The sequence below is a fragment of the Bactrocera latifrons genome, unplaced genomic scaffold, assembly GCF_001853355.1.
Source record: "Bactrocera latifrons isolate USDA-ARS-PBARC rearing strain unplaced genomic scaffold, ASM185335v1 scaffold_18, whole genome shotgun sequence".
NCBI lineage: Eukaryota > Metazoa > Arthropoda > Insecta > Diptera > Tephritidae > Bactrocera > Bactrocera latifrons.
This window is the reverse complement of record NW_017535296.1, coordinates 115658-125981: the sequence shown is the minus strand read 5'-3', so window position 1 is coordinate 125981 and position 10324 is coordinate 115658. Positions and strand designations below refer to the sequence as shown.

At 37.6% G+C, this 10324-nt stretch overlaps 1 protein-coding gene across 4 annotated transcripts in view; it reads right to left on the bottom strand.

The window, feature by feature from the left end:
* Positions 1-1615, bottom strand: part of LOC108967227 — a 10401-nt gene extending 8786 nt beyond the window's left edge. Inside the window, exon 1 of one of the 4 annotated variants that reach the window (XM_018930517.1) lies at positions 1419-1615. The gene's annotated coding sequence lies outside the window, so the exon portion shown is untranslated. The remainder of the gene's footprint in view (positions 1-1418) is intronic. The other 3 variants (XM_018930518.1, XM_018930519.1, XM_018930521.1) reach the window with 3 other exon arrangements.
* Positions 1616-10324: the final 8709 nt, after the last annotated feature.

Here is a 10324-nt window from a genome sequence, read left to right as displayed (position 1 = left end):
GCAGTACCCGCCGGGGGAAGCAGAGGAAGAGGAAGACCTCTACTCCGTTGGAAAGACCAGGTGTAAAAGAACCCGTCTACACTTGGAATCTCCAATTGGAATCACACAGCGAAAAGGAAGAACGACTGGTGCGCTGTTGTAAACTCGGCTATAATCGCGTAAGAGGTGTCTACGCTAATAAAGAAGAAGTTTTATTGTCTTTAAGTTATTGTGTTTTCTTATATTGAGGACATAAATTGACTATACGCTTATGTTAAATTAAACATTTTTTTGTTAAATTAAAAATGCAAAACTTTCACTATAGCAATATTAAAACACATTCTGTCAAGAAAGTATCGGGAGTTCTTCATTTCCCCCTCTCATCTCGCGCTTATATGGAAGACATATAGTTTTTTTTCTGGGTTGGTATAACTGTCCTTAATTATGATGCTAAAAATTAGCGCCATCTGTTAGCCAGTGTGTTTACAGCAGCTATTTATGTCAGTCGACCTCAGTAGTGTTTTTCGGATTTAAAAAAATTTTTTTTTACGTTTTTGTGTTAAATTTTGGCCAAACATTCAACAAATATCTTTGAACAAGTACCGAATCTACCTGATTTAGCTCCATGTGACTTTTATCTTTCTTCACACTAAAATATCCACTGCGGCGAGCACGCTGCAACTCAATCAAAACAACTTCGAAGCGAGAGTTGAAGGCCATCCCGGAAAGTGCATATAACAAAATGTTTTGACGATTGGGAGAATCGTTGGCACATGTGCATCGCTTCAAATTGATGTTACTTTGAAGGCGATAAAATAAATTTGAATGATGATTAAAACATTTCCGTTTTATTTATAAATTCTCGATACTTTCTTGACAGAAGTATTACTTTTATAAACTAAGTACTAGCTAAATTTCGAAAGCTTGTAGTTTGTTTTTAATAATTGTTTAACCTCATTATTATTATTTAAAAGTGATTCATATTATATAATATCTTTATTTCGTATCATTTATACACAAACAATTTGTTAGCAAGCATTTGTTTACAAGAAAATTTCACATTTCTATGAAGCTCCCAAAAATTTTTATTCTTATTTCCACGCTTTTATACACGTTAACAAATTTTTCTCATCATTAAGTTGAAAATTTGTAAACAAAACCGCTCTGCCGTCACCAGCACTCTTCGAATTGCCAATAAGCGGTGTGCGCATGCGTACGAGTAAATTTCCGAAACCAGTTTTCACGTTGGTTTTCGGCATTTTATTGCTCTCAAAGTAAAGCTCAACCGCAAGCACACAATTATCAGCCAAAAAACCACAGAAAACAACAAGGCAAACAAACATGCGATCTGCTACCACAAAAACTACCGAGAAATGCCGCAAAATTAACAAAAACCGCAAATTATAAAACAAAAAAGACTAATTATATGCCACACTCACTTGCCTGCGCCTTGAAAAAGAAAATTTCGTAGCAAGATCTTTTACTTTACACAAATTCCTGCGGCACACAATATCACAAATTGTTTTTGTTTTCCCTACCACACACCACAACACGATGCAAGACCTTTATGTACTCCAAACTATTTGGACTTTTTCGCGTTTTGCCGTCAACCCGCATCCATACACGTTGCGCTCACTCTCGCGAATCCGTTGCGACTGAGCGTATTTGCTTTCAATTCGGCAGCAAAATGCGCTAATTGTAGTTTGGTTCTGCCTGCAGCTCAAACGCCAACACTCACACTGCCTCGGCCATGTATATGGGTAAGCAGCTCTCAGGGTTTCTGCTGCCGCCGGTCCATGCACAGGTAGCGAAAAAATCGTACAATCAGTTATTATATATTGCTTTGTGTTTGTTGTTGTCTAGATTTTATTTTGGTTAATGCCTTTTCTCATTCACATTGCTTTTTTGTTTTTGGTTATATGCTTTTCTTACCTGTCTGCGGCATGGCTTGTTGTGTTAAGGGCAATTGTGTGTCATAAAATTGCATACTTTTAGGCTCGCCCATGTTGGAACGATCTTCAGTGGGATCAGAGCAATTGAAATCCAGGAAAATTGTATTTGGAAATTATGTCTTTCCGACAATTCTTGGTCGGATACGAATCCGATACAAATTAGATCACGAAAGCTTTTCGTTTAAAAGTTAAAATTTTTACTTCTAAGAAACGTCAATATTTGTTACATTAGTTAATTCACTGAACTTCACCTTATGAGAAGCACATAATGATAACTGAAGCTCGTTTTATATTTTTGGGTTGTAGATCGTCGCAGTACTTGTACTTCAGATTTTTATCTATGAAGTAAGGAGCTTGAATTGTAACCATTTTCAAAATTAGGTTTTGGTTTAGAAGTGTCCGTCAGATTTTATCGAAATATATGCTATAAGATGAGTTCTCGCATATTACAATTACGTTTAGCAATTGTGTTCGTGTTGATAGGGAAAAACTAAAGTATAGTTCAATCGCTGGGCATGCTTTCGTATGACCATATTCTACAAATAAACTAATGCAAGTTCCTTATCAGTTCTTCGCCGCCATATTTGAATAGCTCGACCGGCTAGTCATCGACCCTCGTCGCTTCGTTGTTCCTCAGACAATCAATGTAACGTCTGCTCCATCGTCATCAATAGGGAAATCGGGTTAACCAGCTCCTGCTGTTATGATTCCACTGCCATTCAGTAAGCTGGAAGCTAGACAAATTTTCCCTCCATAATTTACTATGATCTGGGCATCAGTCACTAGATCAACTCGGACTCTCTCTTTTCTGTCTGCAAATGCGTCTCGCCTCACTTGCGAAGTGGGCAGTCTGTTTTCTCCCCACTACGACATGGCACTCCTCATCATACCGCCTGTTCTTTTGCCTTTTCCACAGCAGCTTCTCGACGTCGCCCTTTCCTTGTGTTTGCTGGTGTTCGTTTTTTACTGCACAGAGGTGGGTGCGTATCTGGCTGCAACAAGGTAATGATTCACGTCGATGTTAGGACTTCAGATCACACGTCTAAAAACTGGAGACGTGACTTTTTCGATTCGGAGACACGTGTGCAACTTGATGAATTTTCCTATGCTGGAATCTAGTACAACAGCTAACCATCTTTCGGGCCATGGCGAAGTCGATCAGCCTCAATCCATTTAGAGATGTTTTATGATGGAGGCTGAATTTATTGACATCGGTCACATCGTCCTTTTCTTCTGCCGGGGCGTGGGTGCAAATCAGCGATATGTTGAAGAACTTCGCCTTGAAGCGGATTGTGGGAATCTCTTACACATGGACCTATTCGTCTCAATCGTTGGTGCGTCCATCACATTTTCTGTACGACAATGATATCAACCAGCTGGGCAGTGGCACTTTCCCAATTAAAGAACTGTACATTCCAGGGAAGCGATGGTTCGCCTTCTCACTTAAGCTTGCCTTCAGACGTATTTTCTTTGACGGTCCAGCGAATACTTCGTCTACGACCGGAAGTCGTTAACTGCTTGACCCATATATAAAAGGAGCATTTCGGGTCACTCCCAAGTGAATGGCTCTCAGAGAACTTTCCTCATTATCGTGAACTTCTACACACGACTTCATCCTCCAGTTATACAACTTAAACTCCGCCTAAATAAGGTACGGTCGGTAATATTGACTCCAGTCTTACCACAGATGACTTTACGGTTGTGGAAGCTCCATTTACTTCTCCCTTAGATTTGAATCAAAAATGAGACACGAAGTTGGAGAGAGTCTAAAGAATACAAACCGGGGCCTCTACTGAAAAGCAGCGTTATGCAAGATATTCTGCCTAGCGATAATTTATTTACGCTCTTAATAAAGCTTTTTATTCCGATGGTCCTTCGCTGAGATTTGAGTTTAAAACGAAACTTCATTGGTGGAATAAGGAGCTCGGGTATTGCAGGCGTAGAGTAGCAAAAGTATTCAACTGGATCAAGCTAGCAGAAAGATAGGAGTGTTGGAGGAGAGGATTGTCTTTTTCTCATATACTGGTGCTAGACAGTTCTACTTTACGGGGCTGTTGTGTGGGGGACTGTGGTCCTCCAGAAAGTTCAGACAGATTGGGTTGAAAACACCATGTGTATCCATAATGAACATAATTACTTTGATTCTTCATGATGGCTAATCTAATATCATAATCACACAAATACATATAAAATTTATTAGCGTAAACTGACAGTGATAGAACAAATACAATAGAACTAAACAGTCTACAGCTTAATTTCACCCAATGACAAAGCATAAGTTCTTCATTTTCCTCATTACAATACTTAATTACTCGTATGTTTAATCATTTATGAAGTGTCTGAGCCTATAAAGCTTAGCCCATTAATGCGTTAGTACTCATAAATTCACTAAATTTCACAGAATAAGGACCAGGAGCAGCAATGTACGCACAGTTGCAATTTGTCAGCCTAATTTTTGTTGTTAACTTCATTTATCAGTGCCGGGCGCAAATGCCTACTACGGAAATACGCGACAAATTGAAGGAGTTTAATCAGCAAACTAAAGTGGATACCAATATTTTCATCTATAATAGCAAGGAAGTGGAAATCAGTGACTATATCACCGGAGAAACGACGGTGATTTTAGTTAATCGCATACAGACCAACTTTCAATTAATTTATCAAATTAATAAAAATGCGATAGCCATCGTATTAGTTACTGAGGCTAAATTTAATGACGTGCTGGACATACTAAATGAGCTACTAACACGACTGCGTCATCTGAAAGTACTGCTCGTACTACCAACAATACTGAGCGATGAAAAATCACAATTGATTATTTTTAAATGGGCGTGGAAATCGGGTTATACACACATGATGAGCCTGTATACGACAACTAGTGTTAACAACACTCAAATAAGGCTTATGAGTTACACACCTTTCCCAGAGTTGCAGTTGGTAACAGTTGAGCGTCCAGAGGATTATTTTCGATGTACATTACCGCGAGATTTTCAAGGACATCCAATACGCACACCTCTCGGACAAAGACCGCCAGATGTGTTTAATTACACAGATCGGTATGGTCACCAGAAGACTTCCGGTATGATGTATTATATATTCCGTAATTTTATTCAGGTGCACAACGCCACGTTGGAGGAATTTGTGCTTCCTGAACCGTATCCGGAAAGTGTAGAAATACAACCACTGCTTGCAGCAGTGCTGCGAAATCAACTGGATATATCTTTGCATATTTATTTTGCAGACTACGATAAATGGCACATAAGTCAACCGCCATTTTCATTTAGATTTTATTTTCGTGTGCCGAACGCAAAACCGCTTCCTTTTAAATATTTTTTGTGGGCACCGTTTGAGTCAAAGCTGTGGCATGCGATTTTATATTATATAATTTTTACATCGCTGATGCTTACCATCGTCAAGTATGTAATTACTCGTATTGAGTACTTACATTCACATAATTGTTATACTCGGCTTCGCCACGTGATGTTGGAAAATCTACATATATTCATCGATAACTTTCTACAATTGCTGCCATCACTCAGTTTTGCCGACAATAGGCGCTGTCAGCGTGCAAGCTACAAACTCCGGCTGAATTTAATATATTTATTTCACTGTATATTGGCGTTCATTTTAGTGAATTACTACAGTGCTCTAATCGTTAGTTTTCTCACAACGGGAGTCTATCAACCGCAGATAAGTTCCATTGCTGACGTCATAAACTCGCCTTTTAAAATTCAGTTAACTTCCTCAAACATACTTTATTTTATAACAGATGAGGAGTTGCGGCGAAAAGTTGTAATCGTGAGTTCGAGTGAGATGTGGGAACAGCTTAAAACACTCAATGATTCCGTGATATTGTTGAATACACCGTGGGATCATGATTTCTTTGGCTCCCAACAAACAAATTTACACTTCAAACGTGTACGCTTATTGGAATCCGAAATTATTTGGGATGCAATGTGCGGCATGATAATGCCTCTTAATTCACCATATGATGAAATAGTGAGCGATATGCTATTATGGTCTTTCAATACAGGTCTCATTTACAAAGCATACCTCGATTCGCGGCGTGATGCTTATAACGCTGGGATCTTACATAAGCTACCGCGGGATTATGAAGCGGGATTTGCGCTGAATGTTCAGTACTTTTATTGGGCATGGTGGTTGTGCGTTGTTGGTTATATCCTGGGCGCAGGTGTCTTTCTCCTTGAGCGGTTCTGGCATAAGAGGATAAAGTGAAAAGTTATGTCTTGGTCGTGGTCGTGGTCCGTTGATCAGTGATCCCGCCATGTTATGAAATATGATTTGTGAATATATAAATTTGAATAAATATATTTAAGCGCATTTTGAGTTAGTTTATTTTACTTCTAGTTCATTCATCTTTCATACTTAATCGAGTTTTCTTTCTATTCTTAAGACTTTGTACCTGCAGCTTTTCATATTTATTTACTCCAATCCCAAAAATCTAATTATTTCCCGAATTAATTAGAGTGAACTATAGTAGTAGTAGTATATAATAGACTTATACAATTATAAACACAATTTATCTCAATAAAAAGCATAGGTTGTTCAGTTATCAATTAACTCCATGTTATCAATTAACTCCATGAAGTATCGCAGAATATAGCAAGCAGCAAACAGGGATTAGACCAGCGTAGGATTTAAAAAAAATTTAAATTTGTTTTGGCTTAAAGTATACCTAATCATGCTGAAAACATTATTTAGTTGGTACAATATTGACAATAAATAGTTTCCCTCTCCTCCCTGTTAGATTCAGCTGTTTTCTTCGTTTCACAATACCTAGTAAACTAGTCTAGTAGCTGTGTACGTTATTTATACTCTGAAGAGGGAATATTTAGTTTGTAATATAGAGAGGGAAACGTCGAACACTCTATAAAGAACATAGTATAACTAAGTAAACTCAAGCACGTGACATGTCGATTTAGATATTTCCGTCTGTCTGTCCGAATTCAAGCATTTGGATGGAATACTTTTTAGCGCACTAGGGTATATTAAGTCTGCCTCGAATATATAGGTATGAGAAAGCTCTGAACAAAATGCGTGCCGCGCCACCTCACTTCGTCGATTTCAAAGCTGCTCTTGACAATATCAAAAAGAACTGCTTTTATACAGCTGTGTCTGAATTTGTTATCCCCGCAAAACAAATACAGCTGTGTAAACTGAGGCTGAGAAATATTAAAAGCTCCTTAATGATCGGGAATCGACTTTTCCAACCTACTCCTGGAGATGGTAAAAGCCCATGAATTGGATTTCGAATTGCTTTTGCATCCAATGTATACTGCAGCGACTATGTTTTGTTCTCAGATCTTCAGATCTCAAAAATAAGCTCGCTGGAAAGAAATTTTCGTCGATTGAAGAGATGATCGTCAAAACTGAGGTTTATTCCGAAGCAAGCGACAAATAGTACTACAAAAATGGTGACGAAACATTAGAGAGTCACTAAAATCAATATATCACTCTGGAAGGGAAATCTGTTGAATAAAAATAAACGAATTTTGGCAAAAAATTGTGATTTACCACGATAAGCTGGGTCGATTTAGCCTTGTCGATTCCTATGCTCTCCATAAGCTGCACATTTGCCGGAACCGCTGATATCGCATCACGTTATTATATAGCTGCCATAAAAACTGAACTATCGGAATCAAGTACAATATAATATTAGTATAGCCATAACAATTGGTAAAGCCATAATGTGGACCAGATAATAAAACATAAATAAATTCTCAAAATTTGATATTTTAAAGTGTTTTGAGTAGTATTTGAATGTTTTTTAATGTAAAATACGCCAATAAAACTGATCTCAGCTAAAAATTATTCTTTAAAAAATCAGAACTAAATCCTTTTAAGTTGGGCAAAAAAAGTTTTTCTTCGTGGAACAAAAATTAAAATAAAATCCTCTCAAAGTATCTTCAGATATACATATTCATGACACGCACCGTTATTGGTTTCAACTCGCGTTTTCAACTTTCTGCCTTTTCGGCTGTCATCTCAGATATTTCAATAATAAATTTGTCAGCCTTAAGCGTCTCTCAATGTCTGAAGAATTTATATTTTTTACAAAAAATAGACGTGGTATATTTCATTATCTTTTAACCAACCGATTTCATCAAATTTAAATATAAGTATGTACAAGTATGTACAAGTATGTATCTATATGTATTATAATTCTCCTTCCTATCTCACAATGTCTGCAAAGTAAATAAGACACTGATTAGATTTACTTGCAATTTAGCGATTTTCGCGCAACACAGCACGCTGCCACCTAAACACATACACACATCCACACATCCACATTAAGCGCGTCGTCATTTCGTAGGTTGCTCATACCACACGTCGCACGACTTGTTTACAAATATTTATTTAACCAAATATGAAATTTGCGCTGGTGGAGTGTTGTTGGCACGCACACACATACAAATGCGTAAAACGCAAAGTTGCAGGCAATGCAGTGCAAAACGGTAAAAATCTATTTAAATTCACTTTGCTGCGGATAATTTAAAGTGATTTGCCTGAAGTGGGGCGAAATATCACGCGAAAATTTCTATATAAAGGTGAAGTTGATTGTGCAGCATCACGCTCTGATTTGTGCACTTTGTTGGGAAAGTGTGTGTTATAGTAAATATATAGTGTATGTTTAGTATATGTACTTATAAGCTCATCGCAATCCTACAAGAATATGACGGGTAAATATCGTGGTGAAAAATTTGTGAATTTTCTGTCCACATATCCTGTCATTTATGACGATTCGCTTCAAGTGGACGCTTAAAACCGGACAGTTGGCTTCCTTATTGATAGTTTGAACCTATGAATTGAATTCATGGTGACTTTGATGCAGTTTTTTGGTGTTGGCTGAGCTTTGGATCTTCATGCGATAGATTTTTGAATAGTTTCGAAAAGTAATGATACGCTTGTTGAATGCAGGGTCTACAGCTACGTTGTCAACTACGACCTCTTGTATGTATTGAGTGGATTTATAAGAGATTTTGAGATCATTTGCTATTTTTTTATGCAAAAATTATAAGGGTTGAATCCTGGCGTTGACAACTCAATTATTTGTGATTAAGCAGACTACTCAGTATACTTCAGCAATATTTTCAACAGCTACGTAGTCGTGTTTCCATTGGAAATACAAATTTCAAGCAAACTCGTGATCAACATATTTTTTCCATGATAAGATTAAGCTTCAGAAAGAAACTCCTATCAAAAGCACACCAATTGACGTATGGATATAAAGATTCGTAGGAACATAAAAAAGTTTGTACAAGTATAGGAAAAAATAGTTTGTTGGTTTAGTTTGCGAGTCCGACTCAAATTTGATCAGATAGCACGTGGTATATGTATTATTGTGATTATATTTAAGAGTATATATTTTTATACTCTGAACAAGGTATGTACATATATATTAAGTTTGCCACGAGGTTTTTAACACCAGAATGAAACAAATATGTAAATGATCAGAGTGACGAGTTGAATCGATTAAGAAATGTGCATACTTTCTAACTAGACCATCAGTTTTTGATCTATCAATACGAAACAAGCCTTTTTCTGTTCCTTTGTTGGAATCGCCGATATTGAACCACTATAACATGTAACAGCCATACAAACTAATCAATCAAACTCATCTTCCTATATGGAAATTTCTTTATTTCTTAAGGTTTATACAGCTTCGGTACGGCCTTTTTTGTTTTTTGTTTTTTGAGATTTCTATTTTCATAACAACGCTGTCCTTCCTTATTAATATCGCAGAAACTCGCCCCTTTATAGCTGCTACAACCACGTCTTACTCAATTCCAACTCACTGGTGGCCTAACCTACTCAACTCGGTCTAAGCAAATAGTAGTAATAAATATATATAAAGATTCGCTCAGTGCAGTTAAGTCTTTAGAAAATATATAGCATTTTCTAAGTAAATATGACACAAAGTGAAGCAGAAGTAGAACTGTTAACCCGAGCAAACGGCGCATACAACTACAACAAACCTTAGCAGGCTGACTGACTGGCTCCCTGCTTGACTGCCGGCGCCTTTCAGCGCTGTCCATCGCTGTCGCATGGTGTTGCCCTTAGCAAACGACATCAACGTTCAACGCTTTCTTACATCTACTGATAAAGAAAGTGCTGCACGCAAATGAAAGCGTTCAAAGTAGCGCCACCGCACCGCGCAGCTGCAGTTTGTATGCTAAGCATTAAAATCTATGAATGACTGGCAACGGAAAAACTTGCTAAAAGCGTAAAATAAAATGTGAAATGCTGTGGCTTGCGAGCGTTTCTGCATCGTTGACTGTGATTTGTTGGTGAAGAAAAGCATTTCAAATGAGGTGGCGCGCTTGTGATTTCTTCTTCTTCTTGATTGGCGTAGTCACCGCTTACGCGATTAT